Here is a 20467-nt window from a genome sequence, read left to right as displayed (position 1 = left end):
AACTTTAAGGAAAAACAAAAGAGTAAAGACAGTTAAGAGAGAGAGTGGAAGCCATGTTTGATCTCCTCTTTGTCTCACATTTTGGATGCTCTATATGGTTAGCATGAACTCGCTACTTTCCCCACACACAGTAAGTCTGTTCCGAGCTCTTCAACTACTCTCCCTGGTTCTTTGGCAATCTCCTAGTGACCACAGAGGGGGATTAGACCCTGATCTAGTGGAAGGTAATCTTACCAATAGCCTCCAGAAATTCACTGATAGCTATTACAGTAGAGCATAGACAGAAAGGATCCATATATAACTTTAAAATAACACTAAAGTCTGAAATCCTGGAGAAGAAAATGGCAATCCACTCCAGTATTCTTGCCTGGGAAATCCTACAGACAGAGGAGCTCGGCAGGTCCACGGGGTCTCAAAGAGTTGGGCATGACTTGGCAACTAAACAACAACAAACAAAATCTGAAATACAGATTTCTATTAAATTGTTTGTAAGAAAACACATATATTTCCATTGCAAGAACAAAAAGTAAGGAACTTTGTAAGTGTTAGAAGGAAGTTATTAATACAAGCTTCACTGTCCCACACCAAGGGGGAAAGCGGGGTGGGGGAGGAATTGGGAGGTTGGGATTGACACATATACACTATTGATGTGGGCTTCCCTTGTGGCTCAGCTGGTAAAGAATCCGCCTGCAATGTGGGAGACATGGCTTTGATCCCTGGGTTGGGAAGATCCCCTGGAGAAGGGAAAGGCTACCCACTCTAGTATTCTGGCTTGAAGAATTCAGTCCATGGGGTCACAAAGAGTCAGACATGACTGAGCGACTTTCACTTTCACACTATTGATACTATGTATAAAATATATAACTGGACTTCTCTGGTGGCCCAGTGGTTAAGAATCTGCCTCTTTATGCAGGGGACACCAGTTCATCCCTGGTCCACAAAGATCCCACATGCTGCAGGGCAACTAAGCTTGTGTACCATGACTACTGAAGCCAGCGTGCTCTAGAGCCCATGCTCTACAACAATAGAGGCCACCACTATAAGGCAATGTGCCGCAACTAGAGAGAAACAACTGGACAGCAACAAAGACCCAGCACAGCCAAAAATAAAACAGATAAGCAAAAATTTAATATATACATATAACTAATGAGAATACACTGTATAGTACAGGCAACTTTACGTAATGCACTGTGATAACTTGAATGGGAAGGAAGTCCGAAAGAGAGGGGAAATATGTATATGTACAGCCGATTCATTTTTCTGTACAACAGAAACATTGTAAAGAAACTAAACTCCAATAAAAAATTAATTAAAAAAAGATTCCCTTGGAAACTTGGAAATGATGTTTTAATGCCTTAAAGAAGGCATTAATCACAAAAGATCTTTCATTTCTCACCATGTTCTTGAACATTCTACTGACCGTAGCATCACCTACTGCTGCTGCTACTGCTAAGTCACTTCAGTCGTGTCCAACTCTGTGTGACCCCACAGACGTCAGCCCATGAGGCTCCCCTGTCCCTGGGATTCTCCAGGCAAGAACACTGGAGTGGGTTGCCATTTCCTTCTCCAATGCAGGAAAGTGAAAAGTGAGAGTGAAGTCGCTCAGTCGTGTCCGACTCTTAGCGACCCCATGGACTGCAGCCTACCAGGCTCCTTCGTCCATGGGATTTTCCAGGCAAGAGTACTGGAGTGGGGTGCCATTGCCTTCTCCAAGGAAATTTTAACATAGCGTTTTCTAAAGTTCCAGTGTATTGGTTTTGCCATATATCGAAACGAATCTGCCACAGGTATACATGTGTTCCCCATCCTGAACCCTCTTCCCTCCTCCAATACAATATTGTAAAGTTTAAAAATAAAATAAAATTAAAAATAAAATAAAATAAAATAAAATAAAGTTCCAGTGTAAATATAAATGTGTATTGAATAGTTCTCTCATTAATTTAACATAGTATTTTCTATAGATGGCTACTGAACAGCCAAGTTTCCCATGGGACTAAAAGGAATAGTATTTATATCATTATATGATGGGTGATAAGCCCAGTCTATCAGCCCCAGGAGAAATTTCTGGTTTCCAGTTTCCCAGAGAATTAGTTTTGAACATTATCCAAACCAACCGTCGTTTATCTTAAATAATTAAAATTCTTTCCCCCAAAGAAATAATCTGTGAAGTTATCTTCAAATAAATCATGTCATTATAAGAAAGCTTCCTTAAGAGTCAAATTAAATTTTTTAATCTGATGATTTCATAACAGAAATGCAAACATTTCAAAAATTGGCACTAGAATAATAATTAGAAAATTTGGTTTTTGTCATTCTCCAAATTTCAAGAGTTGATTAAATTATATTTATTAGCAAAGAGATCTGGACTCTTCTCAAATAAAAGCTTATAAAAAAATGATTGTCAAGATTTTAAAAATTTGAGTAATTTCATTATTAGTGTCCAATGAAGGTGTTGAATGAAACAAAGCATAATTCAAGTGATATCATATATATATATCACAGATTGATCAACCTTAGGCAAAAACCTGGTAAAAGCTCATGTTTTAAAGAAGCCCCACAGACATGTCTTCCAGCACCTTTACTGGGTTACAATGAACTTTCTTTTTTTTGTTAGATGGTGACTTGGCTGCCTGACGTGAAGAGCCAACTCACTGGAAAAGACCCTGATGCTGGGATAGAATGCAGGCAAAAGGAGAAGGGGGTGGCAGAGGATGAGATGGCTGGATGGCATCACCGACTCAATGGACATGAATCTGAGCAAACTCCCACAGACAGGGGAGGACAGGGAAACCTGGCATGCTGGGTCCCTTGGTCCAAAGAGTTGGACATGACCTAGCAACTGAACATACTGGTAGATTTTAGTGTCATTTTGCATAACGTAACTCTTGGTTTTTCCTTTATATTCTCTGCTTGTTAAATTGGAACAACAGGAAGCAATTTTCTTATATTCACACTATTCCTATCTATGAAGTGTCACCTCTGGAAGCTTCTTTTAGAAATGTGTCAGACGGCTGTACTTAGCAAAAGAAGCTCATGTGTTACCTGCTGTTCATCACAACTCTTAATTGTTGATGACCATGGATTTCAGTGGATGTTAACTGGGACTGTAAGATTCATACATAACTCCACTCATTTTCTTTTTTTCTGGATAATTCTTGAGGTGGGTCACTAATACAGCAGTTACAATAAGAGGTTGCTTGACAGAGTGAAAACAAAGGCTTTGGAGCCAGCAGGACCTCTATTGTAGCAAGTCATTTAATTTCTTCATCTATAAATTGTGGATAGTAATATCTATTAATATTTCCCCGCAGAATGCTTTTAAGAACTGGGGGTAGGTAGCTTAGGGACAGCTTCTGACACATATTTAGTGTTTGTTCCATGGTACTAGCACTACTATCCAACCTAATTAACTGGGGGGTGGTGATGGTTTAGTTACCAAGTCGTTTCTGACACTTGCAACCCCATGGACTAGGCTGCCAGGCTCCTCTGTCCATGGGATTCTCTAGGCAAGAATACTGGAGTAGATCACCGTTTCCTTCTCCAGGGGATCTTCCCAACCCAGGGATTGAACCCAGGTCTCCTGAACTGCAGGTGGTCTCCACCATTGCAGGAGTATTCTTTACCAATTGAGCCACCAGGGAAGCCCAATGAATTGGGCAAGGCTGGTTTATCAAAACAGAGAAAAGGTGTTGCTATTTAGTATTTTTTTTTTTAACACTTTACAAACGTGGGTAGACACTACCATCACCTGGGATCGTAGTTAAAAAGTCAGACTCTTGGCTTCCACTCTAGGGAGTCTGATTCCAGAGGTCTGGCACAGCTCCAGGATCTATAACCATCATAAGTGCTAAATATGATTCCTAAGAGGGCGATCTGGGGACCACAGTCTGCAAGTAACTGCTGTATAATAAATAATTAATCCTAACAGCATGTGCTGTGCTGTGCTTAGTTGCTCAGTCGTGTCCGACTTGTGACCCCATAGACTGTAAGCTGCCAGGCTCCTCTGTCTATGGGATTCTCCAGGCAAGAATACTGGAGTGGGTTGCCATTTCCTCCTCCAGTCCAACTCTTTAGGACCCCACAGACTGTAGCCCTCCAGGCTGCTCTGTCCATGGAATTTTCTAGGCAAGAACACTGGAGTGGGTTGCCATTCCCTTCTCCACCTATTGGCATAATCAGGATTATTTTGACTATCACTATATCATTTTTAAAAATGTAAGGATATCGTTCTCAAGATATTAGCTAAGTGATTGCTCTTAATACTGTTGTTATTGTTTTTTTGACTATGATGCTTTAACTTCCATTAAGTGATACAAAATAAATCCTAATATTTTCCCTAATATTTTATGGATTGTTTCTCTTCTCAAAAAGGTTGATTTTTAGCTTTTTGTGCATTGGTAGACTGTATAAAATTTAATGAAAGCTTTGGATTCACATCCATGTAGGCATACTGGCAGGCTACAGTCCATGGGGTCATACAGAGTTGGACATAACTGAAGTGACTGAGCATGCATGCAGGAGTGACCTGCATTTGTACAAAAGCTTCCCGGTTCTATTCATACACTGCCTGGGAGGCAACTGACCAAGTTAACAGCATTTAGGTTGAAGAATTAGGTATTAACCATTTGCTATTTAGAAAACTATTTCTGCACTCTAGATTTTTACAAGTCCAAAACACTGTTATTGTGCAATGAAAAAATAAATGTGACCTTTAAATATCTATTTATTACTTCTCAAGTAGTTTTGATTGCTTATTCTGTAGGAGGGTTAGAAAAAATAGTTCTTTACAAAATTGAATTGGGAAATTCTAATAAGGAGGCTGTCTATTCTATGAAAAGAACACAAGTTTCTACTTCAGATAATAGGGAATTTGATAAAAGCAAACTTTAAATTAAATGCTACCACATTAAATTCTATCATAAGTTTCGGCAAAACAGCTATGTATTACCCAGCAACTGTGATCTTCTGTACTGCATCAAAGCCCTAGGAGAGAACTGTAGGCAATGCCCAGTCTTTTTGTTTGCATTACCCTTGGGATTAAAATACTTCAACAGTCCAGTGCACTTAGGAAAAAGACCAAAACCATTTCCCTGTCTTGGGGTACCTGGCTTTACTTATAGCTCCAGCATCATTTTATACCATGCTCCCCTTCCCCTCAGTTCTCTGTTACACTGGTTCCTGGCCTCTCCCCATCTCCCACTCCCAATATGCCATGCTCAGACACGACTGAGCGACTTTCACTTTACCTGTTTAATTATCACTTATTTGAAGATCACAGCTAAATTATCCTCCCTGACAAGGTCAATTCCTGAATCTCTCCTACACAGCCCTTATCATCGTTCTGTTAATAATTCTGTTTTTATTTATGTGACTATTTGATTATCAGCTTATTCCCCACTAAACTGTGAGCTTCATGAGGACAAGGATTATAACTGTTTTTGCTACCCAGGCCATAAGGAACTTGGTTCCCCAAGACTATTTATTAACCATATGGATGAATGAATGAATGCTTGCATTATATTGTAAAAACCTAGCATCTAAAATAATAAGAAACAATAAGTATCTAGATAAAGGTCTAGGAGTACCTCTTGAGCTTCAGTTTCAGGTGCATAAAAGGAGAGTATTTGAGTAAATAATCACTGGGCTCCCTTTCAGCTTTAAAAATCAGTGAAAGTCGCTCAGTCATGCCCGACTCTTTATGACCCCATGGACTATACAGTCCATGTAATTCTCCAGGCCAGAATACTGGAGTGGGTAGTCTTTCCCCTCTCCAGGGGATCTTCCCAACCCAGGGATCGAACCCAGGTCTCCTGCATTGCAGGCAGATTCTTTACCAGCTGAGCCACAAGGGAAACCCAAGAATACTGGAATGAGTAGCCTATCCCTTCTCCATCAGATTTTCCAGATCCAAGACTTGAACTGGAGTCTCCTGCATTTCAGGTGGATTCTTTACCAACTGAACTATCAGGGAAGCCTCCTAAAATCAGTGATTCAACATCAAATGCTCATCAAGTAATACAAAATGAATTAACCAAATGAGGCAAATCCATTCGGTGAAATGTTACAACGTTAGAAAAGCAATAAGTACTTATACTTACTACAACATAGATGACCCTGGAAATACTATGCTGAGTAAAAGAAATCTCTCACAAAAGACTATGTTGTATTACTTTATTTATATTAATTGTCTAGAAGAGGCAAATCCAGAGACAGAAATTAGATTAGTAATTTCTTGGGGAGATCCCCTGGAGGAGGAAATCACCACCACTCAAGTGTTCTTGCTGGGAAAATCACATGGATGAGCAGCCTGGTGGGCTACAGTCCATGAGGTCACAAAGAGTCAGACATGACTGAGTGAGTGAGCATGTGAGCATGCTCTTGTGCACGCACACACACACACACACACACACACACAAACACAGGGTATACGGGAAGCAGAAATAGGGAGTGACTGCTAACAGGTATGGGGTTTCTACGGGGGTGATGAAGTGTTCTCAAATTAGTAGTACAATTAGATGATTAAATGATGAAGCCCAACAATTAGGTGATTGCATAACTCTGAATATACTAAAATTACTGAATTATGTATTTAAAACATTCAACTTTATATGTGTGTTATACTGCAATGTAGCTATTATTAAAAAAAATCAGTGACCCAGTGGCTATGTTAATTCATAGTGTTAACATTAAAATCTAAACTAATTCAGTAAATATTAATTTTTAAAGATATTTGTTTTCAAAGAGTTAAGCCTAAGCAGTGGAAATCCTTCCTATAATAGAATAAAACATTCAGAATATTCATTCTGAATATTACTTCTTTTGATACTATATATTAGACACTTAATTATATACTCCGTCTACCTAGACCTTGTCCAAAAAAATGCATGAAACACCGTCTCTGACTTCATTCTGTAGTAATAGAGATGTATTGAAGGTTTTAGATAAGATGTTATAAATCACTTGTGTTTTAGGAGGATTAATCTTGAATCGAAGTGGATGAGCTCATCAACTATGTGAGAAATGAACGTCTTGGGATGGACCAATGGTAGGGTGGCAGGGTTAGAAAAGCTAGTGAAGACAAAGATAAAGAAACAAGACAAGCTAGCATTGCAGAATCTAATGAAGCAGAAGATTTCAAGAAGAAATGGGTATCCCTGAATAATTCTCTTATGTACGTGTATAGTATTTAATCTTTGACAATCTCATAATGTTTTATAACCTGTCTGAGATCTCACCATCAGCTGTGGGTGGCAGAGTCAAGACTGAAATCAAGTTTTCAGTGCTCTTTCTACTGTATCATTGCTGTGACAAAGGGAAGTCATTCAGCATGAAGGCTAAGAGGCAACCATTCAGTATTTTAATAAGATTAACACAGGGGATCTCTCAAATAACATTTCAGCTAGTAGTAGGGTGAAAAGAGAACCATTTTGTGAAATGCTAAGAAGAGAATGGGACAGATAAACAAGGCAGTAAGTGGAGTGGATATGTTAAAGGAGTTTGGATAGCAAAGGGAATGAGAAGGTGGTAGAAGCCGTAGTTAGGAACAGGACCAGGTTTAAGCAGTAACTTTCAGCCTGGGACTTTCAGAATAAGGATTCTGGAGGATTCTGGAGTAAAAAGGTACCAGACTAGTCAGAATCCAGCAATGGAGCATACCCGGAGGAGTAAGGCAGCCATATGCTATTACATTGAGACTACTGAAAGCTAGGAAATAATTCACAGTGTTTCCAAAGTCTGTTTGATATGGACTGGCTCTAAGATAAAATTTCATATTATCTCTTCAGTAACTTATCTTAGTTGACGAAACGGTCATTTCTACTTGTATTTAAGTATATATCTCTTATGATAGTGGCAGAAAAAAAACACAAAATATTCAGAACATCCCTCAATCTTTGAAAATGTTGTAAATGTTAAATTATATCCAATGTTTATATATTTCCTAACCCTACTTGAAAGTAGAAGGCCACTGGAAATGTCCCTTAAATATGTATGCTGCTGCTGCTGCTGCTAAGTCGCCTCAGTCATGTTCGACTCTGTGCGACCCCATAGACAGAAGCCCATCAGGCTCCCCATCCCTGGGATTCTCCAGGCAAGAACACTGGAGCGGGTTGCCATTTCCTTCTCCAAAGCATGAAAGTGAAAAGTGAAAGTGAGGTTGCTCAGTCGTGTCCGACTCCTAGAGACCTCATGGACTGCAGCCTATCAGGCTCCTCTGTCCATGGGATTTTCCAGGCAAGAGTACCGGAGTGGGGTGCCATTGCCTTCTCCGTAAATATATATAATATAACACAAAATGTGCTGGATATTAGATGAGTTTTGTTGTTATTTCATTATACTAACTATAAGATGCTATTAGTTTTTCTGATCATTAAAAATAGAACAACTTCAAAATGCACTTAAGATTAACAAATATTTCTGTTTGAGTTTAATAGGAAGACAACAGCAAATGATCCATTTAATATCATTAATGCTGTAAGTTTACTGTCGATTCCTCTTAAAATACAAATATCAGTCCTGCTTTACCATATGCCATTTGAGTCACTCGAGCATTTGGCTTTCTGCTGTGGTTATTGCTTCTTTAAATGACAATTTAATTATGCAGTTACTCAGCTTCAAAAAGGAAAGGCAGCCTCATAGATGCAAAAATAAATGACTCATAGACATGATCTCAACTATCAAATGTCAATTATTTATTATATTTAAAATGATGTCATCAAAACAAAAGAAGGGTTTGTACAGATTTTTTTAGATATTACAGATTTTTTTAGATATTATCTATATGCCCAACCTAATAGTGATGGATGCCTGTTAAATAGTCTCTGATTACAGTGGGTGCACAAAGTGAATCTACTATATTTTTAGCACTTCTTCACTTTCCTTATTCTTTCTTTACATGTTACTACAAAGAGGAAACCCGCCCCTTTTCTGTGCCTGAATACTAAATAGGTGTAGTCATACCAGGCAACTCTGTATATTTCTGTATTTTTTTTTTTACCCTTGGGCATGTATTTAGAAACAGTTTTCAAATAAGTTTTCCAAAATAATCAGAAATCAGAACGATTGAGCAACTTACTACTAATGGCTCTCTGTTATGGTATTAAGCCAATGCATATTTTATTAAAGAAAAGGCTTGATATATGATTTTACGTTAGGAAGACCATTTTCCCAATTTGGAAAATTTCTTTTCAATTCGATTCTCTCATCATAGCATGAACACTGGTCACGGACTAATGAACTGAACGTTTATAAAATGAGTATGCCCAAGAACCGCCATCTGTTCTCTGGCTAACACTAGTTTCTATCCCTTCTTAGAAGGTCAAAGTCTTGTTCTTTAGTTGATCCCCAGATGACTGTCTAAGATGCTAATATATGACAGTGCAACCTGAATTTAATACCATCAACTGCCAAGTTGAAATTCCAAGTCTTGCAAAGATGCAGGATTTCTTGAAGAACCTGAAGGCAATGTTAGAGAAATGGTCAAGTAACAGACAAACTATGGAAAAATGAAGACCTGGCATGATTAGATCAATTTCTCAGGGAAGAACAGAAAATCCACAAGGATGAGGACATAATACTCACTTTAGCAGACAATTATTTGTATATTATAATAATTATAAAGAAACTAGGAAAATTAATTAAGCTCTTGAACTTTTTACAAAAACATCTTTTTAAGGAGACACTGTAAAGGTCAAATGGAACACGAAGGATGAACTGTTTTCTAATATTTGTGGTGAAATGATTCTTAACAACAACAAAAAACATTTGATTCATTCCTTTTTTTTTAGAATCTGCATATTGTTACAATTATAAAAATTTCTATAAAGAATGATAGCAAACTTATAACATCTAATTTTAAATTTTCAAATCAAAACTTGCCTCACACTTTTTTTTACTATGCTTTTAATGAAATTTGATCTGTGTTTGAAGATGAGGTACATTAAGTGTCCCCTACTCTGATACCAATTATTGTCAGTTAATGAGGGCCTCTTCTACATGTTTAATGCAAAAGATCTAATTTTAAATAAATCTATTTCAATAAATGCTGTCTAAATGTCATACAAAACTAAGATACTGGATTATCACTGAAATAGTTTAGTGGAAAAAAACTACTAATTAATAGCAGGCGAAAAAAAACTGCATTTAAAAAACTGTTTTATAGAACAGCCCGGTTACTTCTATCTAAATATTTCTTTCAGAGCTTATTTATTCATTTTTGGATTCTCTCTCAGTATATTTCTGCTGCACTAACTGAACTATAGTGGGAAATCCCTGATTATGTTTAAAATCTCCACCTCTTTGGTTGTGCATAATATACCATAACCCTATAGTCTTGTCAACAGCCCTTGAAGTTCTTAGCATTTCTGTAGGGAGGCCATTAAATGTGGGAGTTATTTCAGTAGCAGAAGTATTCTGTTTTGGGATTTGCCAACACCAACATTTTATCTTTCCTGTCCTCTTCTACAACATGCTTAACAAACTGTAATTATCAGTATTTTCTTTTATAGCAGGATAATTATTTGTTATTTTTGCTTAAGCAATAAAAGAACCTAGGAGAATTCTCCCTGCAAACAAGATTTGCATGCAAAGCATTAAAGGCTCGCCTGCCTGCACAATATAGGAAGATCCTGTAAAACAGAATGCCATTATAAGTTACTCCAGTAAAATATCAGATAGTTTTATGGAAATCCTTGACAAAAAGCTTCTGAGAGAGAGCAAGATAGTCACACTGAAGAATATCTCACTTTTCTTAGTTCCAATTATATTTTACTACAGATATTCATACCAGAGAATAAATATATCATTAAAATGAATGTTGGTAAGATTCTTAAGATAGGAGCAAAATTCTTTTTTGCTACAGTTTATGATTATGTAGCTAGGGTACTGAACTTCCTGTGTGATAGTCATTTTACTTAACTCAAGGGTCAAACTACCAAATTAGCTTATCTGGATTAGGGCAGATTAAGACCAGGATTTGTACAGCATTCTTATTTCAAGGGCACTGGGCACAGATTTAATGAACACCTCAGTATCTGCTAACAATACTAAATTGAAGCTATGATTAAACAAATGCAATAATCCTAACAATGCAAGTCTGTGCATCTGTCTTGGTCCCTACCTTGATTGGTAGCCTCATTTTGGTACCTCTCCTTAATGTTGGAAAGATCCAGTGGTTCTCAGAGCTAAATTATTGTAGACTAGTGAACGCACACAGTATGCAAAACAAAATCCTCCAGCAGACCATGAGACCTGCCAAAGCTCAGCAAGGCAGAACCCTCAGCTCACTGGAATGTGTAACATGTCCCCCCAGGCGACTTCACACTTCTCCCTCCAGCGAAAGGAGGACATCTGTGGCTTTACCTCGGCATTATACAAACATTCCAAATCTTTTTTTTTTTTTTTTTTTGCCACCTGAGCACACACACCCCTAAGATTGTTAGAATCAATTTTGAAACCTGTGGCAGCAATCGTGGGTTATTTCACAGATAAAAAGATTGAGACAGTTACTAACAAGAAGTTTTCTCTTATAGTATTGTATTTATTTCAAAAATTGAGAGATTCTGTCAAAAATGTGTAAAACTATGGCTCCCCTGTTATGTGGTCAAATAAAAGATGGTACAAAGAGATGAGAAATGGTTATAGAGGGATTAAAGAGTGGGGGTAATGCTTCTCCCCACTTAGCTATTAACAAGGAGCAAAAGAATCTGCCCACCATCAAGCAGAAAAGCTTTGAAAATGTGCCCTTGAACATTCACTGTGCCCTGCTTCCCCTTTCTATACATACAAGGTCAATAGTCTGTGCTAAGTCCCACTTTCCACAAGCTTCTACATCAAATGAGACAATAACTATGAAGTCACACTGGAGATGATCAAGTTCTTTCTGTTATTAGTGCCATAGTCTCCTTGGGCATCTGTCATGAGCAACATGCTAAGTAGAAAAAAATGATAATAGCCATGCCAGATTGTACTTCCATATTGTACAATAGCTTAAATAAATGAGGGGGTTGATTCTGCCCAGAAACTTATTCAGATCAGTTCTGAAGGCAAGATCTGAATAAGTAATCCTACTCAACTATTTTTGTCCCATGCTTGAAGCTGTTTGGACTCCTGGTAGGGTTGAGTAAAAGAATGACTATGCATAGTGAATGGTCCTCTTTGTCAAGGATGTCTTATCTTTCTTTGATTTGTAAGGTTAAGCAGTTTCTATTGTAAACAGTCTCAGTTCAAGCTATGGATTTTTGAACTGAGATGTCAGTATGAGTCATTAGCCTTCCTCCTGGGGCTGCCATCAATGTGTGGTCACCAAAGCATCTCTTGCCATTTTGCTTCCTATTTCCAGAAAACAGGGCATGTTGCAAAGCTATTTGAAGATCTGGTAGCGAATTTCCAATGTGTAATATTTACTGTATGCAGGTCAAGAAGCAACAGTTAGAACCAGATATGGAACAATGGACTGGTTCAAAATTGGGAAAGGAGTACGCCAAGGCTGTGTTTTGCCACCCTGCTTTTTTAACTTATATGCAAAGTAAATCATGAAAAATGCCCGGGTGGATGACTCAAAATCTAGAAGCAAGACTGCAGAGAGATATATCAACAACCTCAGATATGCAGATGATACCACCCTAATAAGTCTGCCCTGATCAGTAATGCTAAAAAAGCTGAAGTTGAACGTTCTATGAAGACCTACAAGACCTTCTAGAATAACACCCAAAAAGAAACACTTTTCATTATAGGGGACTAGAATGCAACAGTAGGAAGTCAAGAAACATCAGGAGTAACAGGCAAATTTGGCCTTGGAGTACAAGATGAAGCAGGGCAAAGGCTAATAGAGTTCTGCCAAGGGAACATACTGGTCATAGCAAACACCTTCTTCCAACACAAGAGAAGACTCTATACATGGACATCATGAGACGGTCAACACTGAAATCAGATTGATTATATTCTTTGCAGCCAAAGATGGAGAAGCTCTATACAGTCAGCAAAAATAAGACCCAGAGCTGACTGTGGCTCAGATCATGAACTCCTTATTGCCAAATTCAGACTTAAATTAAAGAAATTGCAAAAATGACTAGACCATTCATATAACCTAAATCAAATCCCTAACAATTATACAGTGGAAGTGAGAAATAGATTTAAGGGAGTAGATCTGATAGAGAGTGCCTGATGAACTATGGACGGAAGTTCGTAACATTGTAAAGGAGACAGGGAGCAAGACCATCCCCAAGACAAAGAAATGCAAAAAAAGCAAAATGGCTGTCTGAGGAAGCCTTACAAATACCAAGAAGAGAAGAAGAGAAGCCAAAAGCAAAGGAGAAAAGGAAAGATATACCCATTTGAATTCAGAGTTCCAAAGAATAGCAAGGAGAGATAAGAAAGCCTTCCTTGGTGATCAGTGCAAAGAAATAGAGCAAAACAATAGAATGGGAAAGACTAGAGATCTCTTCAAGAAAATCAGAGATACCAAGGGAATATTTCATGCAAAGACGGGCTCAATAAAGGACAGAAATGGTATGGACCTAACAGAAACAGAAGATATTAAGAAGAGGTGGCAAGAATACACAAAAGAACTGTACAAAAAAGATATTCATGATCCAGATAATCACGATGGTGTGATCACTGACCTAGAGCCAGACATCTTGGAATGTGAAGTCAAGTGGGCCTTAGAAAGCATCACTACGAACAAAGTTAGTGGAGGTGATGGAATTCCAGTGGAGCTATTTCAAATCCTAAAAGATGATGCTATCAAAGTACTGCATTCAATATGTCAGCAAATTTGGAAAACTCAGCAGTGGCCACAGGACTGGAAAAGGTCAGTTTTCATTCCAATCCCAAAGAAAGGCAATGACAAAGAATGCTCAAACTACCATACAATTGCACTCACCTCACATGCTAGTAAAGTAATGCTCAAAATCTCCAAGCCAGGCTTCAGCAATATGTGAACCATGAACTTCCAGATGTTCAAGCTGGTTTTAGAAAAGGCAGAGGAACCAGAGATGAAATGACCAACATCCACTGGATCATCGAAAAAGCAAGAGAGTTCCAGGAAAACATCTATTTCTGCTTTACTGACTATGCCAAAGCCTTTGATTGTGTGGATCACAATAAACTGTGGAAAATTCTGAAAGAGATGGGAATACCAGACCACCTGACCTGCCTCTTGAGAAATCTGTATGCAGGTGAGGAAGCAACAGTTAGAACAGGATATGGAACAATAGACTGGTTCCAAATAGGAAAAAGAGTACGTCGAGGCTGTATATTGTCACCCTGCTTATTTAACTTATATGCAGAGTACATCATGAGAAACGCTGGGCTGGATGAAGCACAAGCTGGAATCAAGACTTCCGGGAGAAATATCAATAACCTCAGATATGCAGATGAACAGCCACCCTTACAGTAGCAAGTGAAGACGAACTAAAGAGCCTCTTAGTGAAAGTGAAAGAGGAGAGTGAAAAAGTTGGCTTAAAGCTCAACATTCAGAAAACTAAGATCATGGCTTCTGGTCCCATCACTTCATGGCAAATAGATGCAGAAACAGTGGAAACAGTGGCAGATTTTATCTTTTTGGGCTTCAAAATCACTGCAGATGGTGACTGCAGCCATGAAATAAAAAGGTGCTTACCCCTTGGAAGAAAAGTTATGACCAACCTAAATAGCATATTAAAAAGCAGAGACATTACTTTGCCAACAAAGGTCTGTCTAGTCAAGGCTATGGTTTTTCCAGTAGTCATGTATGGATATGAGAGTTGAACTATAAAGAAAGCTGAGCACCAAAGAACTGATGCCTTTGAACTGTGGTGTCAGAGAAGACCCTGAGAGTCCCTTGGACTGCAAGGAGATCCAACCAATCCATCCTAAAGGAAGTCAGTCCTGAATGTTCATTGGAAGGACTGATGTTGAAGCTGAAACTCCAATACTTTGGCCACCTGATGTGAAGAGCTGACTCATCTGAAAAGACCCTGATGCTGGGAAAGATGGAATGCAAGAGGAGAAGGGGACGACAGAGGATGAGATAGTTGGATGGCGTCACCAACTCAATGGCCCGGAGTTTGGGTAAAATCCGGGAATTGGTGATGGACAGGGAGGCCAGGCGTGCTGCAGTCCATGGGGTCGCAAAGAGTCAGACACGACTGAGCGACTGAACTGAACTGAACCACCCTAACGGTAGAAAGTGAAGGGGAAATAAAGGGTCTCTCGATAAGGGTGAAAGATGAGAGTGCAAAGCGTAGCTTAAAACTCAACATTCAAAAAACTAAGATCATGGCATCCAGTCCCATCACTTCATGGCAAATAGATGGGGAAAAAGTGGAAACAGTGGCAGATTTTATTTTATTAGGCTCCAAAATCACTGTGGACAGTAACTGCAGCCAGAAAACTAAAAGACGTTTGCTCCTTGGGAGAAAAGCTATGACAAACCTAGACAGTTGATTACAGTTTATTACAAAGTACAGACCTTTGCTGACAAAGGTGCTTATCGTCAAAGCTATGGTTTTTCCAATAGTCACGTATGGATATGAGAGTTGGAATGTAAAGAAAGCTGAGAGGTGAAGAATTGATGCTTTCCAACTGTGGTGCTGGAGAAGACTCTTTAGACACCTCGGACAGCAAAGAGATCAAACAAGGTAATACGAAAGGAAATCAACCCTGAATATTCATTGGAAGGACTGACGCTGAAGCGGAAGCCCCAATACTTTGGCCACCTAATGCAAAGAGCCGATTTGTTGGAAAAGACCCTGATTGCTGGGAAAGATTGAGGGCAGGAGGAGAAGGGGATGACAGAGGATAAGATGGCTGAATGGCATCACCGATTCGATGGACATGAATCTGAGCAAACTCCAGGAGATAGTCAAGGACTGGGAAGCCTGGTGTGCTGCAGTCCATGGGGTTGCAAAAAGTTGGAGATGACTTAGGAACTGAAAAACAACAATATTTACTTCAGAGAACTGGCACCAAGCTCCATAAGTAGCTCTTCACTTTAATGAAAATCCTAATGGGGTGGGGATGAAAGCAGTCTTTCAGTCCCTTTCTTGTTTACCCATTTCTTCCCCTCTCTGATCTTAAAAATGTAATTATAGGAAATGAGACCACTAGGCAACTGAAACTAAATCCTGACTTATGCCTTCCTAAATGTATACCATGCCTTGCCTAACCTGTCGACCCTTTTTCGAGATATAAGAAGTTAAGTATGAAGAATTAAGTAGTTAAGGAATTATCTGCTCTCTAGCCCCAGCAGCCCTCTTAAGATTCCTGCAGGCTTATCACTTGGGTGAGATAGCATTTCAAGAGAGAGTCAGCTTGTTTGCACCCAGTGGAAAATGATGCAAAACTCAACCTCCTGCCTCCATGATTCACTGAGATTCTTCCCCTTCCTGATTCTTTCCTTTAAAAACTGTCATAGCTGAGTGTGGGAGGGGAGTTTGGGGGAGAATGGATACATGTACATGTGTGGCTGAGGCCCTTCCCTGTTCACCTGAAACTACACAACACTGCTTGTTAATCGGCTATACCCTAATAAAAAATAGAAAGTTAAAAAAAAAAGACTCTCAGTGGTTGAGCAAAATCTTCAGAGTTGGTCTCTGGACACAAGTCCACCTTCTTCCCAGATGCCAGCTTTTCTTATTAAAACACTTTGACTTTCTACTGACAGTTGCTTCTCCAATTGGTCTGTGAGTGGCAAGCAGCTGAACCTGAGTTTGGTAAGAAAGAATCCAATTTGGGCATGTTCAGAGTCTACCTGGTTCTTACAATAACCTGAGTCTTCTTGGTCTCCTTCAGTTGTCAGGAGAGCTGGTTCCTGTTCTTCGAGCTCATTAAAAGAGATTGCCAGTGTAAATACGTACTTTCATCAATAGTAGATACTAACTATCAGTACTAGTAAAAGAAGTCTAGGATTTATTTCTGTATTAATCTTCCTATTTGCAGAAGCTCTTCAAAGTGCTGGGGTTGTGATCCAGTGAGCTTAGGAAAGGTTCAATCTTCTGACAGCTGAGGGAGGCCAAGCTAATCTTCTGACAGCTAAGAGAGGCCAAGGTGACTCTGGGCCAGTTGAAGAGGAGCATGTGAAATAAAACGCGGTGTTTTCAACAGCATTTAGTTCGTCACTGAATGGGTAGCCTACTGCCTCTTGGCGTATTTACTAATTCTACTGAAATGAATTTGAAGATAAACATTTTTAGTAGTTTTATATTTGTTTAAAAAGACAACAAAATTTTTAGCCTCAATAGTAAAGGCAATCTGCCAACTTTTTCTTTTTAACTGAGAGTTGATTTGTTTCATTTTTGGGGAGAATATAAAAAGCAAATATATAGTTGAGCCTCATTTGAGCTGAAAACTGAAGCTTTAGATATATCAGGCAATTTTCTTTCAGATTAAATTTAAAAGATCTACTGGCAGTTTAGAACAACAACAATAACATTATATGCTTGAGAAAAATGTTGTGTAAATTAGTTTTGGAGATTTTTCACACAAAATGTCTGTGAATGGAGGAATTTATGAAGCTGAACCTTAAAGGTTGGAAGAGTTTATGCACATCACATAAGTAAACAACCCCTTTCCTGAAATGCCATTAAGCAGAGAGTCTATTTTACAATTTAATTTTAGTTTATAAATACAAAGTGTCTTTGAAAATGAAAATTTATTTTTAAAAATATAATTAGTACTCCTTCAAAGGGGACTAAGATGCTGAATATCCCTTATCCTTTCTTATTTCTAGGTCCTAACAGAAAAATATATTTCCTGTCAAAGGAGACTCAACCTTCCAGAACTGATTCGCAGGAAACTTAAGAACCATTTTTGATGAAACCCAGAATCAATCAGTGTTTCTCTCATTTACATACTTGGTAAGTCATTAGCAACAAACGGGTGAAAAGACATAAAAAAATTAAACTCCCAGGAGCAGATCTCTACAGCATATTAATTTACAAGGTCATCGTATTTTGGATATAATCCATAAAAGTTCTCCGTGTAAATAATAAATAGCTATTCACATTTTTAAAAACAATATTTTACATGTGAAGGAATATTAAATATTTCATGAAAATAAATAGCATTTTCCCCTCTAGATTCAAAATTTTATTTTACTGACATGAAACATAGGTCAAACCCAAAAAGAACAAAGAATAACTCTCTAGGAAAATGTTCCAAAAATGAAATCCTACATTATTTTGACAAAAAATAAAAGAAAGAAAAAAAGAGGGAGAATTGGGACAGATTAATTGATGAACTATAACTGGTGTCTGTCACTAACTATAAATATAAGTAAAAACAACTGGAATACCAGCTTTCATTTATTGACCATAACTAAGAACATGCAGTAGAAATATCATTAAGTAGGAGGTCTGTTTTCTAACCTAATTTTAATTTATAGATACAAAGCCTAAGTCTTTAAAAATTAAAATTTGACACCCAGTCCCATCACTTCATGGTAAATAGATGGAGAAACAGTGGAAAGAGTGGCAAACTCTATTTTTTCGGGCTCCAAAGTCACTGCAGATGGTGACTACAGCCATAAAATTAAGACACTTACTCCCTGGAAGGAAAGTTATGACCAACCTAGACAGCATATTAAAAAGCAGAGACATTACTTTTTCAACAAAGGTCCATCTGGTCAAGGCTATGGTTTTTCCAGTAGTCATGTATGGACGTGAGAGTTGGACTATAAAGAAAGCTGAGCGCCGAAGAATTGATGCTTTTGAACTGTGGTGTTGGAGAAGCCTCTTGAGAGTCCCTTGGACTGCAAGGAGATCCAACCAGTCCATCCTAAAGGAGATCAGTCCTGAGTGTTCATTGGGAAGATTGATGTTGAAGGTGAAACTCGAATACTTTGGCCACCTGATGCGAAGAGGGAACTCATTTGAAAAGACCCTGATGCTGGGAAAGATTGAGGGCAGGAGGAGAAAGGGACAACAGGGGATGAGACGGTTGGATGGCATCATCGACTCAATGGACATGAGCTTGGGTAAACTCCGGGAGTTGGTGATGGACAGGGAGGCCTAGCGTGTTGCAGTCCATGGGGTCGCAAAGAGTCAGACATGACTGAGCGAGTGAACTGAACTATGTCACAATCTTGCAAGGTACTTCACAATCAATGTGACCTTTATGCCTCAACACAACTCTGAGGCAAGTACAACTGAAACTTACTGTTGAGAAATCTATTCCCCCAGATGCATAAACCTGAACTGACATGAGCTATTAGTCTCTCAACAATATGCTTGCTAGTCATAAAAAAAACTGAGCATGAATCTGTGCACACAAATTAAGCACAACCTGAACTTCCAGGAAGGGCTATATAGTCACAATCCTGGCTTAACTGACGGAGCCCTGAGAGAAGCCACAGTGCAGCATTTGCAATCAGGTCAGCCCCAGCAGAACTAACACCTAATTGCTCAGTATTCTCCAACTCTTTGCGACCCCAGGGACTGTATCCCACCAGGCTCCTCTGTCCATGGAATTCTCCAGGCAAGAATGCTGGAGTGGGTTGCCATTTCTTTCTCCACAGGTGTCGAACCCACGTCTCTTATGTGTTTTTCTGCTTAGTAGGTGGTTTCTTTACCACTAGTGACACCTAGGAAGCCTACTAACACCCAGGGGATAGTGGTTTAGTTGCTAAGTCATGTCTGACTCTTGGAACTTCACGGACTATAGCCTACCAGGCACCTCTGTCCATGGGATTTCACAGGTAAGAATACTGGAGTGGGTTGCCATTTCCTTCTCCAGGGGATCTTCCCAACCCAGGAATCGAACCCAGATCTCCTGCATTGAATCCTCAGGCAGATTCTTTACTGACTGAGCCATGAGAAAAATCCCTCGTAGCTAACACCTAGGGAAGCCTGCAAATTCTAGGCACCAGCCTCCAAGCTCACACATGTTGTCTTGGCTCCACCAGCCCCACAAGGAGATGTGTCACTTTTGATTCCGCAACAGGGGCTAGCAGACCCCCTGTAAAATATCACATCTATGAGGCCAGAGGTAGAGTGGAAAATACTTACTCAATAAGTCACCTTCCTTTGAATCAGGCAATAAAGGACTCTGGCAAGTCTGGAGACTGGTATGGGATTTTGTTGCAGATTCAGAGGGAAAAAAATCTATCCAGAATTGGTTCTGGTGGTGAATGACCCCAGAAGCAGGTTGTAGGGCAGATAAATCCTATTAAGCCATCTGGGAGGAGTGAGAACAGCTGGTAGGTCTGGAGGCTGAAATAGCTAGGAAAGGCTCCGAAAAATCTGCATTGCAGATAAGCCTCAATGGAGACAGCTGGAACTCTTAACATCTCCCCAAGCCAGCTTCTCTCCTTAAGAGCAGAGTGCCTCAGGTGGTATAATTTAGAATGTATAGAATTTACAGGCTTTTCTGGTGACCTTGGGTGGTTTAAAATAATTCCACTTTTTGTCTTGCTGCTTTTCTTTTTTTTTTTTATTTTATTTTATTTTTAAACTTTACATAACTGTATTAGTTTTGCTGTCTTGCTGCTTTT

The 20467-nt window shown here is 39.0% G+C and overlaps 1 protein-coding gene across 7 annotated transcripts in view; it reads right to left on the bottom strand.

The window, feature by feature from the left end:
• The window catches only part of MAP2 (microtubule associated protein 2), a 133478-nt gene extending 113301 nt beyond the window's left edge, over nucleotides 1–20177 (bottom strand). For 3 of the 7 annotated variants that reach the window (XM_055573319.1, XM_055573322.1, XM_055573320.1), the window contains exon 1: nucleotides 19983–20169. The gene's annotated coding sequence lies outside the window, so the exon portion shown is untranslated. Of the gene's footprint in view, nucleotides 1–19982 lie in introns of all 7 variants that reach the window. The other 4 variants (XM_055573323.1, XM_055573324.1, XM_055573325.1 and 1 more) reach the window with 2 other exon arrangements.
• Between the last annotated feature and the right edge of the window lie 290 nt (nucleotides 20178–20467).

Source organism: Bubalus kerabau, chromosome 3, assembly GCF_029407905.1.
Source record: "Bubalus kerabau isolate K-KA32 ecotype Philippines breed swamp buffalo chromosome 3, PCC_UOA_SB_1v2, whole genome shotgun sequence".
Taxonomy (NCBI): domain Eukaryota; kingdom Metazoa; phylum Chordata; class Mammalia; order Artiodactyla; family Bovidae; genus Bubalus; species Bubalus kerabau.
The sequence above is the reverse complement of the archived record's forward strand: the minus strand, read 5'-3'. Positions and strand labels throughout refer to the sequence as shown.